The following is a 26,950-nucleotide window of genomic DNA, read 5'->3' on the forward strand; positions in this document are numbered from 1 at the left end:
TAGAATTTTTTTCAAAAAAATCATTTTGGGTAGAAATATTTTTTCTGGAAAGTTCTGTTTGAAAATTCATTTACTTGGATTTTTTTTTAAAAAAAAATCCCTCTAATTAGGACCCCATTTTTGTTGTGATCAAAGGGGGAGAGAAAGGTACAAGTTTAGGGGGAGTTAGGAAAATAAAAATTTTACCTATTTTTTGAAAATGTGTTGCAATATTAATTATTGCAAATTTATGCTTAATATGTTAATTTAGTAATTTCCTTTAAATTACTATTTATGTCTATTTGCAGACCCTAACTTGAACTTGGGTTGATGCACATCAAAAAGGGAGAGATTGTTGGACCCCGTGGTAGTTTTGATGTGATCAACCAAGTTGGTTAGGTCCTGCTGTGTTTGATCCCTGTGTCTGAGTGTGCAAGAGCTTAGGAGCACAGGAAGTCGAGCGGAAGACGCAGCTAGCGAGAAGGATGGCACGGGAAGGGAGCCGACGGGCTCAGTGCGTCCGAAGGACGAGAGAGTTACGGAAGAGTACTCCGGTGGGCGTGAAGAGCGTGCGCGGCGTTCGAGAGACATTAAGCCGGGACGGAAGGCTGCTCGATGAGAAGGCCGGGAATTGGGTTCGGGTGATCCCTATTCCAGTTGGCCGCAATCACCCAAAAGAATGGAGCGTCGGAAGTTGAAGAAAGCAAGCTGGAATTGGAGCTGTCAGCTTGGAGGCGCCTCCATCAGGCTTGGAGGCGCCTTCAACCTTGTTGAAGGTGCCTTCAACAGGTCAAAGTGACCGTTTCATGCTTCGGATAAAGTTTTATCCACTCACCTATTGGAGGCGCCTTGGACTCTTATTGGAGGCGCCTTGGACCCTCGAGATCAGATTTCCAGAGGCTATTTAAAGGCCCCTGAAGCTAGGAATTCAATACAACTTCTACATTCAACTCTGTACTTAATTCCTAGCAATAGTTGTGAGTCGTTAGTGTATAAAAGGCTTCTCCGCCTTCAGCAAAGGAGATTCTTCTAGTGCGCTTTTTCATCGCTATGGATTAACAACCTCCTTGGTTGTAACCAGGTTAATTGCTGAGTCTCTTTTTATTTCTGTTGATTTAATTGTTATTATTTTACTATTGCTTTTCTGAGTTGAAATCCGAGGAGAGTATAGTTTGTTTTGTTTACAGCAATTCACCCCCTCTTGCCGGCCTCCGCTGCACCTACAGAAGGGAGAGCGGAAGTGGCATCGGGTGCTGCGCAAGGCGAAGAGGAGGAGAAGGGCTTGGCCGACGGTTTTGTACGGCGGGAGAGGAGGTGTCGCGTGGTGGCGACGGTTTGCTGCTGCAACGGCGCATCGGTTAGGGAAGAGAAGAAGAACTTGCATCGCGAGAGGAGAGGAGGAGAGGGATCGGGCTCGGGAGAGAAAAGAGAGAAAAAGAAGAGAAAATAAAAAATAAAATATTATAACCTTAAATATTTTAATTAAACCCTAGGTTAAATTCCTCAATCAACTCCCATCTTTGGATATTCCAAACAGGTTTTTCTCAAACTTATAATTTCATCCCCTTAAAATACATCATAAGAGTTCCAAAAAATTCTCAGAAAATTTTTAAAAATTCTGTTAAAATTATTTCACAAATAATCTTATTATATAATTATTATTTGGATATCATATTTTATAATGAGTTCTTTGATCCTTAAGTGGAGGTGTGCAATGATTTCGCCTTCTTCCAACTAGAGGTTGCTGATCTAGATCTGGAACAGGTCTCGTCTGACAAGTTTTGCCTCTGAGGTTCCTTCGTGTAGTTCCAGGAATTTCTCCCAGAGCTCCTTGGTTGACTTGTAGGCTCCGATCCGGTTAACTTCTTGTGACGGTAAAACACTCAGCAGATAGAATTCTTCCTTGTTGTTTGCCACGAAGCCGGCATGCTCCTTTTTCGTCTGTTGATGTTCTTCTTTGTCTTTCCCTTATTGATCCTTTGGTGCTACAAAATCATATTTCATTATTATTAATAATTCAAAGTCAGATTTCAAAAATACCTCCATCTTCTTTTTCTAAATCGCGAACTCCCCTTTAAACTTAGGCTGGTAGATGCTTGGTCCAGCCATCGTCTTCTCTACTTCAGTCAGCGATTAGTCCTTATAAAGTGGTTAGACTCTGATACCATTTGTTGGTCCCTTATAGTTGGTAAGAAGGGGTGAATTGCTAAAAAATGCAAATGTAAACCTTTCTCAATCTTATAGCTTAATTAAAATGTAAACCTTTTCCCTCAAGTTTTTTTTTAAAACAACCCTCTCAACATCTGCTAAGACATCCAGACAGTGTCATGCATCTATCCTGTCTCCTTGGCTACTCCATCCGCAAGCCTTCCATCGTATCCTGGGAGACTTCTCCCTCACCTATAACGTAGGCATCATAAGTTTACGAACACAACAAGTACAATCCAATATGAAAGATATGACATCCTTAAAGTAGAGGAACAGTAACTAGTAGGTATAGAACATAAACTCAAATACAAAATAAAGAAATGCAGGATACGATATGTAAAAGATCTTACATAGCTAATAAGGGTGGATATGTCACAAAGTGGTAAGCACCATTTGAACTAATCAATCAGTCTCATGAGCCTAGAGGTATCTCCTAGGAGAACGTGCAGTCATATAGCTGAAGCTAACATAAATTACAGTATCAATCATAAATTACCATATCAGTCATAAATTACAGTATCAGTCATGTTTAGAAGAGCCCTCCCTGGAGCTCATCCCGGGGCACCCATTCTGTACTGTTACCACATTTACTCATATTCATCCAATTAGCTATATAAGAAAAACATAATCTATCTACATTATACTCATATCAATAGCACATTTCATTCATTCAATAAATATACCAATTCACAATATCCTTTCCATATCCAAATCATGCATAACATAAGAATATCCATGAACAGGGACCTAAATCATGCTTAACGAAATAAAGGACAACAGAAGCTTTCAACATCACCAAAACTAAGTTCATGATCAGTCTACCTATTTACATAAATAGAACCCGCAGTCAACACAAGAAACAAAACCGCATAAGAGGACCTAACCTACTTCTATCATACTACATAATGCAAGTATATAGAGCTATGAACATGAAAATAAAGCAATAGATTAATTACCCAAAGCAATAGTTAAAGAGATTTGAACATGTGAGTATGGTAGTAGATCATTAACCAAAGCAACATTCAAAGATTTCATTAACCTATGGATAGTTAACCTAGTGTTCCCATTCAATCTTCATTCATCCCTACTGATTAGTAGGAATTTCATGGCAATTCCAATAACAAGAAGACATCAGAGCTTAAATCCCTTAACATCACAAAAACGTAGCTTCATCGAAAAGACTTGGAAACCTTTCAAATCTAAATCAGGCAACCCAACCACACAAAGAAAACATCACAACATAAAAATTGAAATAACTCTCCCTAATCTGTCAAGAAATCTGGAGGACAATCTGGAGGAAAATAAGAACTTCGGAAGCATCTACAACTCCAAAACAACTTCCAAAAGGTAGCAGAACTTCTTTTACCAAATCTATTCCACTTGAAATCTATCCACAAGATCGGAAGCAAAAAATGAAAAGCAAAAACAACTCCAATCAAACCTTAAATCTGTGCGTGACCCACTCCAAATCTCATGGAAACGATAAAAGAAACAAGCTTCATCAATCTCGGCCTAAACCCCCAAGATATCTCTGTTCAAATCATCAAACCAATGAGAAGTAATAAAACACATCAATTTCGATTCCAATCAACTAGATCCATCACGGAAACCACAAGAATCATGATAAGGAACAACTCCAAAGGAAATCGATCACCATCAATAATGGAATGCACTGGCGAAAATCTAAAAATGATGCGGACCAACGCAAGAACCTCCTAAAGGAGAATCAAATCGTAACCTATTCCATGAATTGAAATCCCTAGCCAAGCATTTTGATCCCCTTAGACACCTTCCCAGTACATCATAGATCCCATGTCGACCATAGAGGAGAGTGCTTGCAAAGCCTACCAAGAACCTGATCAAATCGTCAAGATGAAAATGAACTAAATCATTTCCAATCATAAACACCAAAATCCATTGCAAAAATCGCGAAACAAAAGTAAAGCAAAACACGAAGAAAACTCAAATTGAAGCACCTTTAACAGGAACGAACATACACAAACCTTCCCAATCACTGATTCCCCACCTCACAGATCCCACACCAGCATATTAGAGAGAACTTGCCTTTCTCATCCTTGTGTCACCGTCGGAATCCCTCGTCCGATGGTGTCGCGCTGACAAGAAGGGGTTCGAAGGTCTCGGCATCCAGTCGTAATGTCCTCCGCGATCTCGCCGGTGTGAGGAGCTGCTTGGTCGGAGCTCAGGGCTCGGAGCGGAGCTCTATCGAAATCGACGGAGCTAAATAGGTAGAAGAAATCTGTTGGAACCCCAAGGTGTTTTGATGTGATCAAACAAGCTAAGTTAGGTCCTGTGTTTGTTTAACCCTTGTGTCTAAGTGTACAGGAGCTTAGGAACACAGGAAGTCAAGCGGAAGACGTGGCTAACGAGAAGGACGACACGGGAGAGAGCCGACGGGCTTGGTGCGTCCGAAGGACAAGGTGACCGCGGAAGAGTACACCGGTGGACGAGAAAAACGTGTGCGGAGTTCGAGGGACGAGAAACCGAGAAGGAAGGCTGCTCGACGAGAAGACCGGAACTTGGGTTCGGGTGAGCCCTATTCCGGATGACCGAGATCACCCAAGCTAGCGGAGCCGGAGTTGAAGACCCGGCTGAACCGAAGCAGAGCGACCGGACGGAAAAAGTCAACCAGAGTTGAATTTTGGGGTCCGGGGCGCTCGGACCCCTCCGGGGCGCCCGGATCAAAGTTGTTGACCAGATCGAGTCAAACTCGATCTGAACGTTGGGGGATAAAGTTTTATCCCCCCAGGGCGCTCGGAACCCCTTCTAGGCACCCCGACCAGTGCTATAAATATAGCACTGGTTTGCACAGATCATTTAACTCACTTGTAATCAGTTTTCTCTGTGCTTTCAATTCTGTTTCTTTTATTTGTGTTGTCAACGCTGTAAAGAGGCTACTCCGCTCGAAGGAGATAAACAGATAGTGTGCTTACTTTCCTTGGATTAGCAATCCCCTGATTACAAACCAAGTAAATCTCTTATGTCTGCTCTTTTCTTTTAGTCTCTTAGTTTTATTATTACAAGTGTCTTTTAAATTAGTTGAATATCCGAGAAGGGTTTTTGGTTTAATTTTTGTAGGACAATTCACCCCTCGCCTCTTGCCTGCCTCCAAAGGGACCTACAAGTGGTATCAGAGCAAGGCGCTTCAGGAGGACTAATCGCCGATCGAAGCAACAAGATGGTCGGACCAAGCATCATTCCACCAAAATTCGAGGGGGACTTCGCAGACTGGAAGCGACGTATGGAGGTATTCCTAAGAACTGATTTCGAAATTCGGTTTATTATGAAATATGGTTTTGTAGCTCCGATGAATCAAGATGGAGAAGAAAAAGAAGAGAGCCATTGGACAAAGAAGGAGCAAAATGAGTCTGTAGCAAACAGCCGTGCGGAATACCACCTGCTGAGCGTGTTGCCGCCTCAAGAGGTCAACCGCATCGGAAGTTATTCATCTGCCAAAGAACTCTGGGAGAAATTCCTAGAACTCCACGAAGGCACGTCCGAAGCGAAGCTCGCTAGAAGAGACATCCTCCGGAACAAGCTAATGAACATCCGACTGGAAAAAGGTGAGAAGGTAGCCAGTCTACACGCAAAGGTAAAAGAACTGATTACTGGTCTCGAGAACCTCGGAGAAACAGTAACAAATCGGGAAACAATACGCTACGTACTCAACGCGTTTCCCAGAACTTCAGAATGGACATCAATCGTCGACGCCTACTACATTTCGAAAGACCTGGAGGTAAGTAGTTTGGAAGAACTGTTCTCCACTCTTGAATTGCATGAAACCAGGTGTGCAGGAACAAAGGAATCAAGCCAGATGATTGCGCTAAACGCAACCAAAAGGGATGAACCCGAGTCAGACTCAGAGGATGATCAGGAAGCGTACATGGTAAGAAACTTTAAAAAGTTTTTTAGATCTAATAAATTTAAAGAAATGCAGAATAAAAAGAATCCTAGAAATAGAAGAAAAGTGCGTTGCTACCAGTGTCAAAAGGAAGGACACTTAAGAGAGGATTGCCCAGAACTAAAGAAGGACAAAATGAAGACACCCAAGAAACACAAGAACCTAAAAGCCACTTGGGACGACACTTCATCATCTGAGTCCGAGATTCAAGAATATGTGGGGATAGCACTGATGGCAAGCTACGAAGGCCAAAGTACATCAGAACCCAGCATCGATGAAGGGGGAGCGACCTCAGATGGAAGTAGCAAAGCAGGGGGAGATTCAGGCTTCAAGTCTGATATGGTAAGTGAGGTATGCCTCTTACCCCCTGATGAACTTTACTTTGGCATTAAGGCAATGGCTAAATCCATGTATAAATTAGAAAATAAAAATATCAAATTAGAAAATGAAATTTTAGAAACAAAAAGAATTTTGGCAAAATCATGTCTTATAGAGGATTTTGATAAATTGAAAATTGAAAATGAAAAACTAAAGGAAGAAATAGAAAGATAGAAAAAATCTAATGGTTCAAATATTTCTACTTTTAGAAATTATAGAGGTTTAAATTGGTATTATAGATTTCATAAAAGTCAAATTAGAAATATATCAAAAAACTATGTACCCAGGAAATACTTGGTTAATTCTGTAGGTAGGAACCTCTATTGGGTTCCGAAAGCATGTTTAATTTAAAATTAAAATTAGACTTAGCATTTTCAGCAAGGAAATTAAACAACTAATTTCATTATGAGGCTTTGTCTAAGGAAGTGGTTGTTGCTCCAATAACCAAGAAGGCCTAGTGCCTCGCCACGACCTGGAAGCCAAGTATCAAAATGAAAAGTTTAATTGACTAACTGAAAAAGCATTAATTTAAATTACTTAATGCTTTAAAAGAGTTATTCAATTTGTGTTAGAAAATATTTAAAAAAATTTTAACTTGACTTAGAATTTTTTTTTTATTACCTTAAAAATTTTTATGAAAATTGACTTAGAAATTTTTTATGAAAGTTATCTTAGAAGTTTTTATAAAAATTGCCTTAAGATTTTAAAAAAAAAAAAATTGAAGAGTGTCTTTACTTAGACATTTTAAAAATTTACCTTAGACTTGTTTATAACCCCAATTTTTATGTGATCAAAGGGGGAGAAGTATGTTAAGTCTAGGGGAGGTAATATAATTTTTCAATTGAAAAATATTTGGATTTATTTGAATATAAATTGTTTTTATTGCATATGTTTACCCTAACTTAACTTGGGTTGCTCACATCAAAAAAGGGGAGATTGTTGGAACCCCAAGGTGTTTTGATGTGACCAAACAAGCTAAGTTAGATCCTGCGTTTGTTTAATCCTTGTGTCTAAGTGTGTAGGAGCTTAGGAACACAGGAAGTCGAGAGGAAGACGCGGCTAGCGAGAAGGACGGCAGGGGAGAGAGCCGACGGGCTCGGTGCGTCCGAGGGACGAGGTTGTTGGTGCGGGAAGCATCTAACGATCGAACCTGAGTTTTGATAATGGCAAAGGATTCAAAGTTAAGGTGTGTTGTGATCTAACATGTTGAATGAGTATTTCAGGAAAAGTCCTAGCTGCGGTTAGGCAAAGGGAAAACCCTAGGAGGTGGTAACCCTAGGTCATAGGGGGTGGTAACCCTATGCGGAAAGTCTTGGCAGGTCGATGGCTTCGGGCAAAAGTCCTAGGGGGTGGTAACCCTAGGTGGAAAGTCCTGGTGTCGCGAACCAGGTGAAAGTCTGGACTAGCCGGGAAGCGGATGTCCAGCAGAAAGTCCGGAAGTATCGAGTGCTGAGCAAAAGTCCAGTCGATCTGGAGGATCGCACTGGCAACAGGTAAATCTCCTGAGTGGAGTAGGTGAGGACGCGTTCCCCGTAGAGGGAACAGTAGGCGTCGGGTCGACCTAGGGTTTCCGGATGGGAAACCTGAAGTCAGACCCGGACAGTTCGAATGCTGTCAAAACTTTCATTATTATCATTTCATTATGTTTCTGTGCTAACTTTGTTTTGCAGGGTATGTGTTTGGGACTAACACATTTTGCAGGAACAAAGGAGCAAGTTACAACTCGGATGAACAGTGTCCGAGGCGCCTCGGGTGCGAACCAGGAAAAGCCAGCGCAGAAGGTTGGAGGCGCCTTAGATGAAGTTCAAGGCGCCTTGGGTCGAAGGTTGAAGGCGCCTTGGGTAGGCTGAAGGCGCCTTGAACTGGATAAAGTTCGACCAAGTCTGTGCTGATCTCCGCGGGTGACTCGGCCTGTTTAAGGCGCCTTGAAGGGCTTCAAGGCACCTTGAACACCCTTTATAAGGGGTCTCGAGCAGCAGCACCAGAACAACGCTACAAGCTGCTCTAGAAACACCCAGAAGTGCTGTTACAAGTCCCCGACAACCCGAAGCTTCAGATTCTGCTACTTTATTGTTGTCGGTATAATTTGTTTTAGTTCTTTCAATTGTAATATCTTATTGTACATTTTACGAGCTTATAGTTGTTGCCCACGAAAAGCGATCAAGGATCGCGGGCCTTCGAGTAGGAGTCGCCTTAGGCTCCGAACGAAGTAAAACTTCTTGTGTCCCTCTGTGATTGCATTCGTTATTTCCGCTGCGTATATTTACTTTGATAGTTTTACGATTCCGATACGATCAAAATAGCCACGAGCGCTATTCACCCCCCCCCTCTAGCGCGTCTCGATCCAACAAAGGTGACCGCGGAAGAGTACACCGGTGGACGAGAAGAACGTGTGCGGCGTTCAAGGGACGAGAAACCAGGAAGGAAGGCTGCTCGAGGAGAAGGCCGGAACTTGTGTTCGGGTGAGCCCTATTCCGAATGGCTGAGATCACCCAAGATAGCGGAGTCGGAGTTGAAGACCCGGACCGAGACGAGCTGAACCGAAACAGAGCGACCGGACGAAAAAAGTCAACCAGAGTTGACTTTTAGGGTCCGGGGTGCCCGGAGCTGACCGGGGCGCCCGGACCCCTCCGGGGCGCCCGGAACCCTACGGAGCGCCCGGACCGAAGTTGTTGACCAGATCGAGTCAAACTCGATCTGAACGTTGGGGGATAAAGTTTTATCCCCCCAGGGCGCCCGGAACCCCTTCGGGGCACCCCGACCAGTGCTATAAATATAACACTGGTTTGCACAGATCATTTAACTCACTTGTAATCAGTTTTCTCTGTGCTTTCAATTCTGTTTCTTTTATTTGTGCTGTCAACGCTGTAAAGAGGCTACTCCGCCCGAAGGAGATAAACAGATAGTGCGCTTACTTTCCTTGGATTAGTAATCCCCTGATTGCAAACCAAGTAAATCTCTTGTGTCTGCTCTTTTCTTTTAGTCTCTTAGTTTTATTATTACAAGTGTCTTTTAAATTAGTTGAATATCCGAGAAGGGTTTTTGGTTTAATTTTTGTAGGGCAATTCACCCCTCCCCTCTTGCCGGCCTCCAAAGGGACCTACAAAATCAACGTTTTGGGGGAAACCGTGAGGAGAGCTCGGCCACATAGGGATTTTACACCTACATTACTTGATTCTTACTTAAGCTAATCAAATCAATCAACTCCTAGCTTAATTGGGTGTTAAAACAGGTCTTCCTTTAAACTTAACTAATCTATCCTGTTAAAACATGTCATATGAATTCATTTAAAATCTCAAAAAAATCCTAAAAATTCTTTAAAAAATTTATGAACTATTTTATTTATATATATTTCTACGTTTTAAAGTTAATTCCTTATTTGATGATGTCAAACCTTACAATTCTCCCCCTTATACAAATTTCGTCCTCAAAATTTGACTTACCACATAATCCGGGATAGCGGTTGCGTATATCCAGTTCAGTGTTCCAGAAAGCTTCCTCCATCAGCTAATTTCCCCTTCTTTCCAAACCTCAACACCTCCTCCATTGGTGACACCTTGAAAAAATACATGGCCCCCACTGTAAACTCCCAATCTCTTTGTCGTTAATCTGCATAACTCTTTTGGTCAATCTACACTGCCTGCATTCTGTCTCAAATCTTAGCCCCTAGATTCACCGTGTGAGTCACAATGTCTAGACCCAAAACTGCTCTCTCTCTACCTCATCCCAATGTAATGGATTCTTGTACCTCCTCCCGTACAATGTTTCATACAAATCCATAGTAGCTTGATAGCTATTATCGTAAGTAAACTCTACTAGGGAAATCTGGACTCCAAACTCTCCCAAAAATCGATCACCCAAGCCTGTAGCATGTCCATTTTCGGATAATTGATTTTCTCAAAGTGAGAATGGAGGAGAGGTTTTGCTAAAAAGAGTCAAAATTAGGACACAGGTAAACACATTCTTCAATGCTAAAGGCCCAAAACTCTTATAATTTATCACTAGTCCATCTACTTCACCCAAAAGAGGGTTTAATTCTGAACTCCCTATCCAATTCATCCTGCAATGTTCTAGCCCTCCCAACCAATGTGAACAACTGTCCAGATGACCATCTAAATCCTCCTACATGACTCTGATGCATCGACATCAAGGTGCACCACTTCTCTTATCCCTTCTTCCACTGAGATACCATAGAGGTAACTCATAAGTCTCAACAACAAAGGTAAATAGCAAGGCTTCTCATTTACTTGTTCCTCTTTTCTTCCTCCTCCGCTTTTTCTACTTCATCATTTCTTCCCCTCCAATTCTCAGATTCTTTCTTTGCTTATTAACATGTTTGGTTTGTCAAACTATTAAGTTCTAGTTTTCCTTATGTCATGATGACATAGGTATGAGAGAGAATTGTCAAATTCAAGCATCAAAGGCTTCCAAAAACTAATTAATCATTATTATGATCATCATCAAGTTGTGTCTATTCCAAGCATTTTAGGATCAGTGACATGGATCTAATCTCTCCCTTCATCTCTATGCAAGGTAATATCGCTCAGCACTGACATACAATAATCAGAACTTCACATTGATTAACAGTACTAAATTCAACAAGGGAACTAGGACCCTATATCTTGAAGAACATTTGTTCTATAAGGGTTCCAAAATTCAGATATGTACACAGACTTTTAAAACTTAAATGATTCAGAATCAACATTTAGTTCCTATAAATCTCAATTGAAAAGGCATGCTACAAATCCAGTGATATGGCACAGAACAGTGTGCCAAAATTCATTCTGTCAGTAAGCCAGTGGAGAGACCTATTTAAGGTTCAGAAGTTGAGGATACTAGAGATCATCTAGGCTTACCAAAGCTAGTAGTGGTGAAATCCAACAGAATCCAAGGTCAGCAAGAGAAAATATCACAACACATCTGGATGTTCAGTTCACTGAACAGATTATTCTGCAGACCTTGGACCTATATACTTAACATACATATCAGGTTGGATTTAATTAAAGATGAAGCTATTCCACAACCTCAGATACCTTAGTTAGACTTCAAACTCCACCATGGCTCAACTTCTGCTTTAAATGCAGCTGATCCAATTCTCTTCTTCATTAAATACCTTCTCATGTACCCTTGTCTCCCACTATCCAGTAAACAACCCAACCAAGTTGAGCCCCTTCTAATTGGAATCTTACTTAGTAAACTCATCAAAAATTAATCTACGAAACTCGGATTGAATCATCATTCTCTTCTTACCTCAACATTCCAAAATTTCTGCAATCTCATCAAGTTCTCGAAATTATCGGTTTCCTATTAGTTCCAATCATGACATCTTCACTTCAATGCCTCCTTTACTTGTTGTGTACCCCTAGTTTCAGCAACTAAATATCACCAATACAGATGCACAATAAAGCATCAGATCCAACTAAACATACCCAGAGTTCGGCTTCAATGAAATTATAGATAGCAGCTTTAGTCTTCTACAAACAGAATTCCTATATTCAACGATTTAGAAATCGAGTCCAGCAAGAATTCAAGGAATTGTAAATGCCAAAGGTCTCAGAACCCAGAAATCCAATTTAGATTCAAATGAGGTTCTCACTAGTTTAACTAACTCAGAGGCCTGTAGATTTAGCCGAGGTATCAGAACTGATTAGAGTTCAAGAACCAAAGGGTCATTTTCTTTACAACTCAGATTCACAAAATCCCTTCAAAATCTCACTCAAATTCCATAAAAATCTAACAACTTTAAAACAAATCATGGAACTAGACTGTTGTAAATTTGAAATCATGAAACCATAATACATACTATTTCAACAACCCTTGTATTAAGCATTACTGATACTCCATCCAGCAGCAAAGTTATGATACAATTCTCTATAGTATATGTTCTGACAAAATTCTCCAACTTCTGTTTTCAAAAATTCTCTACAGCATATACTCATACGATTCTATAAAACCAACTTACAATACTTGCTCCAACATGTCTCACCCTTAAACTCTACTAATAAATTCTTCACAAATACCCATATTTTTTTTCCCAGCAACATATCTCAAGGTTCCTACTGATATTAGCTACATCCCATAGACAACTCATGAAACAATACTTATTCGTGCCTTGCATTATAAACCTTCATCTTTCCATGTAACCTCCCATACATGCCTTTTTTACTTCTACTCTATCAACCCCAATTCATCCCCAACATCAAATAAACTTGATAGCTCCATAAATAATGATAGTGAAAAAGGAAGTCATCTATCCTTCAACACATAATGCCAACAAATTCAAAGATATCCTCCATAAATCTAAAGAGATTATATCTTATGGGAAAGTTTGTCGTAACATATATTTTTAGTGAGACAAACCTATCATGGGCTCACAAATATAACGTCCCAGTGTCAACTCTTATCACTCGGTACTATTAGGATGTAGAACTATATCACCATTCTACTAGTAGTGTTATTAATCTATTGGCACCAACAATTAGGCAACATCAGTGCACACTTCACTAGTGCACCTATTATCTATGATTGCAACACATCAAAGGTCATTAAACACCATTCTTTCCTCATCGATGTAGGTCATATATCCGATTGTACAGTCTAGGTTATCCAACCAAGTACGGACGGTCCATGGTCAAGGTCTCCATGAATTCGACTCTGTTCTTGCAAGAGCATGGTAAGTTCAGCGAGGAATTGATTTTTCTGTCCTCCAACCTCATCATTGTTTCTTCTAGCAGCCATAACACTATTTATCCAAAATATTCACATTACAACCTCGCATATATTCATAAACATAGCTAAATTCATGACTATAACATTATAAAACAAATCTTACAGACTTGAAGGTGGAAGTATCTAAGTCATCGATGGGATTGCATGCACTCATTGTCCTTTAGGAATAACTGCGCTAATACCAACTACAGCATCCCTAGTTTTTCCCTCAAGTTTTTTTTTTAAAACAACCCTCTCAACATCTGCTAAAACATCCGAACAATTTCATGCATCCATCCTGTCTCCTCAGCTACTCCATCCACAAGCCTTCCATCCCTCACCTGTAATATAGGCATTATGAGTCTACGAACCCAGCTAGTACAATCCATTATGAAAGATATGACATCCATAAAGTAGAGGAACAGTAACTAGTAGGAATAGAACATAAACTCAAATATAGAATAAAGAAAGGCAAGATACGATATGTAAAATAGCTTACATAGATAATAAGGGTGGATATGTCACAAAGTGGTAACCACCATTTGAGCAAGTCAATCAGTCCCATGAGCCTAAAGGTAACTCCTAGGAGAACATGCAGTCATATAGCCGAAGCTAATATAAATTACAGTATCAGTCATGTCTGGAAGGGCCGTCCCCGGAGCTCATTCCGGGGCACACATCCCATACTGTTACCATATTTGCTCATACTCATCCAATTAGCTATATAAGAAAAACATAATCTATCTACATTATACTCATATCAATAGCACATTTCATTCGTTCAATAAACATACCAATTCACAAGATGCTTTCCATATCCAAATCATGCATAACATAAGAATATCCGTGAACAGGGACCTAAATCATACTTAACGAAATAAAGGACAACAGAAGCTTTCAACATCACCAAAACTAAGTTCACAATCAGTCTACCTATTTACAAAAACAAAACCCGCAGCCAACACAAGAAACAAAATCGCATAAGAGGACCTAACCTACTTCTATCATACTACATAGTGCAAGTGTATAGAGCTATGAACATGAAAATAAAGCAATAGATTAATTACCCAAAGCAACAGTTAAAGAGATTTGAACATGTTATTATGGTAGTAGATCATTAACCAAAGCAACATTCAAAGACTTCATTAACCTATGGATAGTTAACCTAGCATTCCCATTCGATCTTCATTCATTCCTATTCATGGCAATTCCAATAACAAGAAGACGCCAGAGCTTAAATCCCTTAACATCACGAAAACATAGCTTCATCGAAGAGACTTGGAAACCTTTTAAATCTACATCAAGCAACCCAATCACACAAAGGAAACATCACAACATAAAAATTGAAATAACTCTCCCTAATCTGTCAAGAAATTCGGAGGACAATCTGGAGGAAAATAAGGACTTCGGAAGCATCTACAATTCCTAAACAACTTCCAAAAGGAAGCAGAACTTCTTTTACCAAATCTGTTTCACTTGAAATTTATCCACAATATTGGAAGCAAAAATGAAAAGCAAAAACAACTCCAATCAAACCTTAAATCTGTGTGTGACCCACTCCAAATCTCATGGAAACGATAAAAGAAGCAAGCTTCATCAATCTCAGCCTAAACCCCCAAGATATCTCTGTTCAAATAATCAAACTAATGAGAAGTAATAAAACACATTAGTTTCGATTCCAATCAACCAGATCCATCACGGAAACCACAAGAATCACGAGAAGGAATAACTCCAAAGGAAATCGATCACCGTCAATAATGGAATACACCGGCGAAAATCCAAAAATGATGCGGACCAACGCAAGAACTTCCTAAAGGAGAATCAAATCGTAACCTATTCCACAAATCGGAATCCCTAGCCAAGCATTTTGATCCCCTTAGACACCTTCCAGTACATCACAGATCCCATGTCGACCATAGAGGAGAGTGCTTGCAAAGCCTACCAAGAACCTGATCAAATTGTCAAGACAAAAATAAACTAAACCATTTCCAATCGCAAACACCAAAATCTATTGTGAAACCTCGAAGAAGAAACACATAGCGGAGCAAAAACACGAAGAAATCATCTTCTCCTTCAAGAAATCGACCCCACCAAACCTCACAGATCATCAATCCCACCACAGATAGAACTTGCCTTTCTTGCCTTTCTCTTCATAGTGTCACCGTCGGAATCCCTCATCTGGTGGTGTCACGGTGTCAGGAAGGTGTTCGAAGGTCTCGACGTCCAGTCGTAATGCCCTCCGCGGCCTCACCGGTGTGGGGAGTTGCTTGGTCGGAGCTCGGGGCTCGAAGCGGAGCTCTATCAAAGTCGGCGGAGCTAAATAGGGAGAAGAAATCGGCGTTTTGGGGGAAATCGTGAGGAGAGCTTGGCCACATAGGGATTTTATACCTAGGTTACTTGATTCTTATTTAGGCCAATCAAATCAATCAACTCCTACCTTAATTGGGTGTTAAAACAAGCCTTCCTTTAAACTTAATTGATTTATCCCATTAAAACATGTCATATGAATTCGTTAAAATCCCAAAAAAATTCTTAAAACTTCCTTAAAAAATTTATGAACTATTTTATTTATATATATTTCTATGTTTTAAAGTTAATTCCTTATTTGATGCTCGTGAGACCTTATAGAATCGATTAGCTGATCGATCCAAGCCTTCCTAATCGATTAGCCAATCTATTGGGATATGATCGTTCGAAGGAAGCACACAGTAAAAAGCCGCGGTGAGCTTTCTTTTTTAGCGACATTCTCCACTTCCTCTTCTCATGATTCTCTCAAGTGATCATGCCAATTCTTGAAGCTTCTTGGAGCAAAGTGTTGTTGCACTTCCAAGGTCAAGAGGTGTTCCACACAAGAAGAAGAAGCTAGCTAGGGTTTTCATTTGTGTAAATCTTGTAAGATTTTCTTTGTATTCGCTTCTTGTTGTATTGAGAGATTGTATAAGGATTCTCCACTTTCGGTAATTACTGAGAATGAGTATTTTTCATAGTGGAGAGTGTGTCATGTATAGATCCTTGGATTAGTCACCTCTTCTTGAGGTGGATACCAAGTAAATCCTTGTGTTAGCATTGTAAGTGTTGCTTCGAGTTTTATTCGCTTCAAATCATCATCATGAAGCAAGCAAACAAAGTGTGATGAGCTATTCACCCCCTCCCTCCCCACTCCCCCTCTAGCTACAAATCGACCCTAACAAGTAGTATCAGAGCAAGGTCGCTCTTCACTGAATTCATCACCGAAAAGGGCAACAAGCTAGAGGGAGAAAAAGTTGAAGAAAGTTCAACAAAGTCAAAGACTTCATCAAAGGCTCAACTTCAAATGAAATTCCAAGATGGACTTGGATATGACACAAGGGTGCCTCACCATTCACAAGGACAAGCTTCGATTCTTGAAAATCAAGAATAAAAAATTTCTTCATGATGGAGATATAGCAATGGTTTGCTCTAATGGTGGGATTTGAAGCACCAATGGATTCGAAAGGTAAAATCCTCAAGAAAAGCAAATAGAGTCAGGAGAAAATTCAAAGGTGCGAGGCAAATGACAAGGTAACCAAATTATTGGTTAGTTTATTGTCAAACACAATTTTATGCAAGATTAGGAAATTCAAAAATGTTAAGGAGCTTTGGAGTAAGTTGGCTAAAATCCATGAGGTCCCCTCCACTGCACCAAACCAAGAAGAATCCAAAGAGGGTGACTCATTGGATCAAGACCAAGGGGAAGAAGAATCCGAAGTTGAGAGGTGCTCAACATCAAAAGAAGAAGAAGAAGAAGATCCATTCTCTAGAGAGAATGAAGATAGAGGCAAAGGAGTATACTCCTTATTTCATTTGCAAGAGGATGAAGATGAAAAGTCCTCCACCTTTAGGATTGAGGGGGAGCTGTTAGTTAGAGCCCTAGAGCCAATCATATGATGATTGTTGTATGGACTCGTTGTATCATATTCCTATGTATATAAAGGTATTTCTTTTTGGTTATTATACTTACTTGTATTGGTGCCAAATAACTAAGTATAATAATGTCCTTGAGTAGAAGGTTCTTATCTATATCATCGATTCGTTGAATCAATAGTGAGATGATATAGAGAACACTACTCTTAATCATTCCTAGTAAGGTATTAACATTCAGGGACAATGTTAATGCGACGAGATTAGCATGTAGGTTAACTCGATGACTTGATCTCACAAGTCATGGATATTGAGATATCAAGTTGACACATGGGTATGCATTGGAGAATGTATACTGAATGACCCGCCATAAGAAAGTATTATGGATCGTTATATGAGTATCATATACTTTCTCATGTGGCTATTAGTATGACTATTAGTCCTTGGACCTGAAGTCACCATGGTTCCCTACATAAGGAGTTGCGTACTTTGGCTTCGTCAAACGTCACCCGTAACTGGGTGGACTATAAAGGCAATTACTAGGTATGTAACAAATTATGCGGAGGGATGTGAGTGATGTAGATGGGATCTATCCCTCCTATATAACGGAAGTGACATCGTTATTCTTGATAGAGTGAGACCACTAAGTGCATGGTCATGCCCAAGTGAGTCAATATGAGATATTTAGCTCATTTGATTAGAGTGAGTCTACTTGGAGTTCAAGATTTAGATTGATTAGAGGATGACACGGTCTATGTCTCACATTAATCAATCTAGGTGTCAATGATAGAAGGACACTTGTCATATATTGTGAAGAGTCACAATTAGTAGTCACAAGATGATGTTGGATCTCAACATTCTTGTAACTTGGGTAGTAATGATGTGTTGCTAGATACCGCTCATTACTTATGCTTCTAAATGGGTTTAGGAGCATTGTCAACGTTACAATAACCTATAGGGTCACACACAAAGGGCAATTAGATGGAGATTAGGTTCATTTGATGTACCTAGAGGATTAGGTTCATATTATGAACTAAATTGGATTAAGAGTAATCTAAATTAAACTAATTGAGTTGGACTCGATTTGATTCATGTGTTCAATGGATCTAATTTAGATTATGTTTCATTGAATCAATTTAATCAATGAATAGAGATTCATTATATTAAATTGATTTGAATCAAATGGTTAGGTTTGATCAACCATGGGAGAGAAGTGGTCAAGTTTGACTTGACTTGAGAGGGAAGATGAAAGGTCAAGTTTGACTTGACCATTGCCACCTCATTTGTGAGTTGAGATTAAGTGGGCCAATGATGATGTTCCACGTCATCAAGGATAGTACATGTGTGTGCCACCTCATGAGGGAGATCAAGAGTTGTGACTCTTGGCAATCCATGGAGTTTAAAAACCCCTCTTGAAGTGGTCGGCCACTTTAGTGGTGTTGATTGCTCTTGTGTGCTATTCAAGGCTTCATCTTCTTCCTCCTTGTTTCTTCTTCTCTCCCTCTCCTCCACCTTGGCCGAAACCTTCAAGGGTGCTAGCACACTCTAAGGTTTCTTCTCCACCTTTTGTTCGTGTGGATACACATATAGGGGTGTTCATTTGACACCCTTGACATCCGGCGAACCTTGGACGAGCGGGATAAGCGAAGGGCTTCGCATCAAAGGTATAAACTCCTAAACATGTAGATCTAAAGTAGATCTAGGATTAGAAAACTTGTACATGTAAAATTTTAATATTCGCACGGATCTGGTGGCATGGGATTTCGGGGTTTCTGCAATGCAAAAGCGGTTTTTGCGGCTCGAAAATTCCAACAGTGGTATCAGAGCCACGTGCAAAGCGTGTACGAGTTTCATTTTTCTTTTTATGAAAAACATTCAGATCTATAAGTTTCTGTATATTTATAATTTTTATAGATTTTATGGGTATTTTTCTCGTATAGGCGAAGAAACAAGTGTTTGGACAATTGTAGGCTTCGACTACCGAGAAAACTTTCCGAAACGGCAAGGTTTCGCCCAAATCATTTTAGGACAGCGGCTTAAGGCGTTGTAAGATCGTCGTAGGACACTCGTGATATTCATTTCATGAGAAGGGGCGCTGCCCCTAACCCCGCAAGGGGTATTGTCCCGCGATCGCGCTCGAAAATCGCTGAACGGGACCGTCGAAAAATTTTGACTCATAAAATTGTAAAAATAGTAGTAAAAATTATAGAAATTTATGGAAAATACATAATTTAGTATTATGTATAATTTTGTGATGGTCATGGCCCAAAAGCCCAATTAGATTGAAAAATTGTGTTGTAATTCATAATATGGCCTGCGTGCCATTTTGTGTGTTTGTGCGTGTTGTATATGATCGCGACCTGCGCGTCATGCCTTCCTTTATTTTATATTCCTGTTATAAATAGTTTAGACTCGAATGTAACTCAAGTTTCAAATTTGTAATGTACAAAAATTGAAGCGGTGGAAGGTCCACTCGAGGAGGAGTTACGAGGAGGGTGCGAGCAACACATGGCGGTCAAAGGGAGGAGCTTAGAGAAGTTGTTGACCCTAGGTTGACCATCCGATCTTCTCATTGGCTTGAGAAGATCGTAGTAGGGTCATGACCTAACAAAATTTAATTAATTGCTTGTGTGTGTATGTGATGCATGCTAGTGTAGAGTAATTAATTAGTGCTTTAATGATTAGATTAGATCTAAATCGCGTATATGATGCACCATGATTAGATGAGATCTAAATCGCGTATATGATACACATCAACTATTAGATTAGATCTTAATTGCGACAACTCAAAAATGCCTACCATGTCGTGATACCCATTACTACCTCGATCACATGTTGTTGTTGAATCTGCCAAAACAAAGCAACGCATATTATCTTGGTAGGGTGCGGACGGACAATCTTGGTCCTGCCTATCAACGCATGGGTGAGTACAAACTCAATTAGATTGAGTAAGACTAGTTAAACTCAATTGGATTGGGTTTAACTATAGGCATTTTCCAATGGTTGGTAGATAGGTCAAAATCACATTTATATTAACTCTTGGGTGATTTAGCCAAAGTTAACTCAAGTTTTAATATACATGCGGATCTTGATCCTATAAACAAGAGTTGCATAGAGATGTAATTGGTAATTAGTTACCTACCGATCATACTAAGTCTTGGGCGATTTAGCCAAAGCTAACTCAAGGCGTAGTATGATGTAGATCTTGTCCCACATGAATTATAGCTAGTTGGTTAGAATCTAATGAGTGTGGTTTGACCATATACATGACTTGATTCTACAAAAGTTCTATAATTCAGTGGGAGAATCATTTAGTTAAAGGCCTAATTAAATGATTAGTGGAATATAATATTTATTTTCTGTATTTTCTGTTGTAGATTGTCATGTCATCAAACACGAACACCTTCTCCCTGCGTTCTGTCCTTGATAAGGACAAGCTCAATGGAGTTAACTTCCTGGACTGGTACAGGAACATGAGAATTGTTCTCACACAGGAACGAAAACTGTTTGTCCTGGAGCAGCCCATTCCCGAGGCACCTCCTGCCACTGCCACACGAGCTGGCCGTGATGCTTATAAGAAGCATCAAGATGACGCATTAGAAGTGTCCTGTCTCATGCTCGCGACCATGAACTCTGAGCTTCAGAAGCAACACGAGTTGATGGGTGCTTATGATATGGTTGAACATCTTCGTCAACTATATCAAGGACAAGCTAGGCACGAGAGATTCGAGATCTCTATGGCACTATTTCAGTGCAAGATGCAAGTCGGGACTCCCGGAGGTCCATATGTACTCAAGATGATTGGGTACATAGAAAACCTACAGAGGTTGGGATTTCCCCTTGGCCAAGAGTTGGCCACTGATTTGGTCTTGCAATCCTTGCCAGAGAGCTACAGTTAATTCGTCATGAACTACAACATGAATGAAATTGACAAGCCGCTGCCTGAGCTTCTGAGTATGTTGAGAATTGCTGAGATCAACCTTAAGAAGGTTATGCCCAACTCCATTTTGATGGTGTAAAAGGGCAAAGGCAAGGGCAAGCCTAAAGGTAAGGGAAAGTCCCAAGCCAAGGGCAAAGGCAAGGCACTGAAACCCAAAGGAGGGGTCGCCAAGGATGCTACCTACTTCCACTGCGGTCAGACCGGGCACTGGAAGAGGAATTGCAAAGTCTACCTGGAAGATCTTAAGAAGAAGAGAAGTGAGACTTCTACTTCAGGTATATATGTTATAGAAGTTAATCTCTCTATTTTTTTCATCATGGGTATTAGATACCGGATGTGCTTCTCACATTTGTACTAATGTGCATGCGTTGAGAAATAGCAGGGCATTGACGAAGGGCGAGGTGGACCTACGAGTAGGCAATGGAGCACGGGTTGCTGCTGTTGCTGTAGGGACTTACTTACTATCTCTGCCCTCTGGGCTTGTACTAGAATTAGATGAATGTTGTTATGTGCCTACTCTTACTAAGAACATAATTTCAGTTTCTTGTTTGGACAAGAAAGGTTTTTCATTTATAATAAAGAACAAATGTTGTTCAGTTTATTTAAATGATATGTTCTATTGTAGTGCACCTCTAATGAACGGACTCTATATTCTAGACTTAGAGAACTCCATCTATAACATAAATACCAAAAGGTTCAAATCAAATGAAATGAACCAAACCTATCTCTGGCACTGTCGCTTAGGTCATATAAATGACAAACGCTTATCCCAGCTCTATAAAGATGGTTTGCTGGACTCATTTAATTTTAAATCATATGAGACATGCGAGTCATGCCTACTAGGCAAGATGACCAAGACTCCCTTTAGTGGACACAGCGAGAGAGCGACTGACTTGTTAGGACTTATACATAGTGATGTATGTGGTCCTTTCAATGTCGCTGCTAGAGGTGGTTATAGATACTTCATTACATTTACTGATGACTTCAGTAGATATGGATATGCGTATCTGATGACACATAAGTCAGAATTCTTTGAAAAGTTCAAAGCATTCAAGAATGAAGTATAAACTCAGCTTGGCAAGAGTATTAAGATACTTCGATCAGATCGAGATGGAGAATACCTTAGCCATGAGTTTCGTGACTATCTAGCTGAGTGTGGGATTCTATCCCAACTCACTCCTCCTGGAACAACACAGTGGAATGGTGTATCCGAAATGAGAAATCGTACCCTATTAGATATGGTACGGTCTATGATGAGTCACACAGATCTTCCTACATCTCTTTGGGGTTATGCTCTGGACACAGCAGCCTTCATACTCAACCGTGTTCCATCCAAGGCTGTGATAAAGACACCATATAGGATATGGACTGGGAGATATGCCCAGGTGTCTTTTATGAGGATTTGGGGTTGTGAGGCTTACGTTCGACGTCAAGTCTCAGACAAACTGAGGCCCAAATCTGATAAGTGTTATTTTATAGGATATCCTAAGGAAATGAAGGGATATTACTTCTACATTCCTAGTCAACATAAAGTAGTTGTGCCTAAGACTGGGGTTTTTCTAGAAAGGGACTTTGTTTTTAGAAAAACTAGTGAGAGTACGTTCAATCTTGAAGAAGTTCAGGATATGGACCATAGCACTGAAGCCTTGATGGAAGTTGAACTAGAACCACAAAGTGTTGTGGATAATGAGATTATTCCATAAGGAGTTGAGGAACAACAACCAGTTCAAGTAGACATACCTCTTCGCAGGTCTGATAGGGTACGTCGTCAGCCTGAGAGATACTCATTTATCTTGTCTGACCATAATGACTCTATGCTCATTGAGAATGAGCCTACCTCTTATCAAGAAGCTATGATGAGACCAGATTGTGAGAAATGGCTAGAGGACATGAGATCCGAAATGGAATCCATGTACACCAACCAAGTATGGACTTTGGTTGATCCACCTGAAGGGGTTATACCCATTGGGTGTAAGTGGGTCTTTAAGAGAAATACTGACATGGATGGACTTATATATAAGGGTCGTCTGGTAGCTAAAGGTTTCAAGCAAATTCATGGTATTGACTATGATGAAACCTTCTCTCCAGTAGCAATGTTTAAGTCCATTCGGATCATGCTTGCTATTGCAGCATACCACGATTATGAGATCTGGCAGATTGATGTTAAAACCGCGTTTCTGAATGGAAACCTGCTCGAGGATGTGTACATGACACAACCTGAGGGTTTTGTAGATCCACATCATACTGGCAGAGTATGCAAGATGCATAAGTCCATTTATGGACTAAAGCAAGCTTCTCGGAGCTGGAATCTTCAATTCGATGATGCAATCAAACAGTTTGGTTTCATCAAGAATGAAGATGAACCCTGTGTCTACAAGAAGGTTGTAGGGAACACAGTTGTCTTCCTTGTGTTGTATGTGGATGGAATACTATTCATTGGAACGACATCCCTTTACTGCAGTCTGTAAAGACTTGGCTAGGGAATTGTTTCTCAATGAAGGACTTAGGTGAAGCAACCCGTATTCTAGGCATATAGATCTATAGAGATAGATCTAAGAGATTGCTTGGCCTAAGTCGGAGTACATATATTGACAAGGTATTACTGCGGTTTGCCATGCAGAACTCCAAGAAGGGATTTCTGCCGATGTCACATGGTGTGAGTCTTTCGAAGACTCAAAGTCCCTCTTCTAGAGAGGAGAGAGACCGCATGGATCAGATTCCTTATGCTTCAGCCATAGGATCTATCATGTATGTCATGCTATGTACTCGTCCTGATGTCTCGTATGCTTTGAGCATGACGAGCAGATACCAGTCAGATCCAGGTGAAAGTCACTGGATAGCAGTCAAGAATATTCTTAAGTACTTGAGAAGGACTAAAGAATATTTTTTGATATATGGAGGCGATGATGAGCTAGCTGTAAAGGGTTACAGTGATGCCAGCTTCCAAACTGACCAGGATGATTATAGATCGCAGTCTGGGTTCGTGTTTTGCTTGAATGGTGGTGATGTGAGTTGGAAGAGTTCGAAGCAGGACACAGTTACTGATTCTACAACAGAGACCGAGTATATTGCTGCATCAGAAGCAGCAAAGGAGGCAGTTTGGATCTGCAAGTTCATTACTGAGCTTGGGGTGGTTCCTTGCGTAGCTGATCCGATAGAGCTTTATTGTGACAACAATGGAGCAATTGCGCAGGCTAAGGAACCTTGCTCACATCAACGGACCAAACACATACTACGGCGCTTCCATCTCATTCGAGAGATCATCGATAGAGAAGATGTGAAGATTTGAAGAGTCCCCACAGAGGTAACATCACAGATCTCTTGACCAAGGCTTTGACACAAAGAAAGCATGATGGTCACACTAGGTCATTGGGCCTTAGAGCCTGCACTGATTGACACTAGTGCTAGTGGGAGATTGTTAGTCAGAGCCCTAGAGCCAATCATATGATGATTGTTGTATGAACTCATTGTATCATATTCCTATGTATATAAAGGCATTTCTTTTTGGTTATTATACTTACTTGTATTGGTGCCAAATAACTAAGTATAATAATGTCCTTGAGTAGAAGGTTCTTATCTATATCATCGATTGGTTGAATCGATAGTGAGATGATATAGAGAACACTACTCTTAATCATTCCTAGTCAAGTATTAACATTCAGGGACAATCTTAATACGACGAGACTAGCATGTAGGTCAACTCGATGACTTGATCTCACAAGTCATGGATATTGAGATATCAAGTTGACACATGGGTATGGATTGGAGAATGTATACTGAATGACCCGCCATGAGAAAGTATCATGGATCGTTATATAAGTGTCATATACTTTCTCATGTGGCTATTAGTCTGACTATTAGTTCTTGGACCTGAAATCACCATGGTTCCCAACATAAGGAGTTGCATACTTTAGCTTCGTCAAACATCACCCGTAACTGGGTGGACTATAAAGGCGATTACTAGGTATGTAACAAATTATACGGAGGGATGTGAGTGATGTAGATAGGATCTATCTCTCCTATATAACGAGAGTGACATCGTTATTCTTGATAGAGTGAGACCACTAAGTGCATGACCATGTCCAAGTGAGTCAATATGAGATATTGAGCTCATTTGATTAGAGTGAGTCTACTTGGAGTTTAAGATTTAGATTGATTAGAGGATGACACGGTCTATGCCTCACATTGATCAATCTAAGTGTCAAGGATAGAAGGACACTTGTCATATATTGTGAAGAGTCACAATTAGTAGTCACAAGGTGATGTTGGATCTCAACATTCTTGTAACTTGGGTAGTAATGATGTGTTGTTAGATACCGCTCATTACTTATGCTTCTAAATGGGTTTAGGAGCATTGCCAACGTTACAAGAACCTATAGGGTCACACACAAAAGACAATTAGATGGAGATTAGGTTAATTTGATGTACCTAGAGGATTAGGTTCATATGATGAATTAAATTGGATTAAGAGTAATCCAAATTAAACTAATTGAGTTAGACTCGATTTGATTCATGTGTTCAATGGATCTAATTTAGATTAGGTTTCATTAAATCAATTTAATCAATGAATAGAGATTCATTATATTAAATTGATTTGAATCAAATGGTTAGATTTGATCAACCATGGGAGAGAAGTGGTCAAGTTTGACTTGACTTGAGAGGGAAGATGAAAAGTCAAGTTTGACTTGACCATTGCCACCTCATTTGTGAGTTGGCATTAAGTGGGCCAATGATGATGTTCCACATCATCAAGGATAGTACATGTGTGTGCCACCTCATGAGGGAGATCAAGAGTTGTGACTCTTGGCAATCCATGGAGTTTAAAAACCCCTCTTGAAGTGGCCGGCCACTTTAGTGGTGTTGATTGCTCTTGTGTGCTATTCAAGGCTTCATCTTCTTCCTCCTTGTTTCTTCTTCTCTCCCTCTCCTCCACCTTGGCCGAAACCTTTAAGGGTGCTAGCACACTCTAAGGTTTCTTCTCCACCTTTTGTTCGTGTGGATACACATAGAGGGGTGTTCATTTGACACCCTTGAGATACGGCGAACCTTGGACGAGCGGGATAAGCGAAGGGCTTCGCGTCAAAGGTATAAACTCCTAAACATATTGATCTAAAGTAGATCTAGGATTAGAAAACTTGTACATGTAAAATTTTAATATTCGCACGGATCCGGTGGCATGGGATTTCGGGGTTTCCGCAATGCAAAAGCAGTTTTTGCGGCTTGAAAATCCCAACAGGAGCATTGACACCAAAGAAAGAAGAAGCTTCTTCTTCCAGGTCAAATGGAGAGGAAGATAGTGCCACCTCCACAAGTCAAGCAAAATCATATGGAGGATCATGTGTCACCCCTACTAGCAAAGAAGATATAACTATTTCAATTTTAAATAATAAAAATCACATTATTTATTTTGAGTGTAGGGAAAAAGGACACTACAAGAGTAAGTACCCTAAATTGGCCAAGAAGAAGGGCCAAGTGGCAACTAAGAGCAAGGAGAAGCCCAAGGAGACAACCTCCATGACAAGGAAGAGAAAGGAACACATTATGTGTTTCTTGTGCAAACAAAATGGACATTATCGGAGCCAATGTCCAAAGGGGAAGAAGCTGACCAAAGTCAAAGGAGGAAGTACAAGTAAAGAGGGAGCTTCTAAGGTAAAATCCAAGGTATCATTTATTGAACCTATTCCTTTGACCCATAATAAAAAATATGCTAGAAATAATTTATATCATTTCAATGCAATTTATCATGAAAATATGAGGCATGATAGAATTAAAGAAAAATATGTTGCCTATCATGCTAAGACCACCCTACCTAAGGCTAGGAAGGTAGAAAACAATCTAGGTAAAAATTTTAAGAACTTTAGATATAAACCTATAAATCAAAATGCTCAAGGATTTAAAGAAAAATTAAAATCGAATGATTTAAGGATGGAAAACCAAGC

General features: G+C 40.1%; 1 long non-coding RNA gene across 1 annotated transcript; it reads right to left on the reverse strand.

Annotated features, from left to right (window-relative positions):
• Positions 1–2,182: 2,182 nt before the first annotated feature.
• Positions 2,183–15,140, reverse strand: LOC122026971. The gene is made up of 4 exons (XR_006124220.1): positions 15,026–15,140; positions 14,729–14,818; positions 9,928–13,533; positions 2,183–2,379 (listed from the first exon to the last, which is right to left on the reverse strand). It is a non-coding gene; the product is annotated as an uncharacterized LOC122026971 (long non-coding RNA).
• Positions 15,141–26,950: the final 11,810 nt, after the last annotated feature.

Source organism: Zingiber officinale, chromosome 1A (assembly GCF_018446385.1).
Source record: "Zingiber officinale cultivar Zhangliang chromosome 1A, Zo_v1.1, whole genome shotgun sequence".
NCBI classification, from domain to species: Eukaryota; Viridiplantae; Streptophyta; class Magnoliopsida; order Zingiberales; family Zingiberaceae; genus Zingiber; species Zingiber officinale.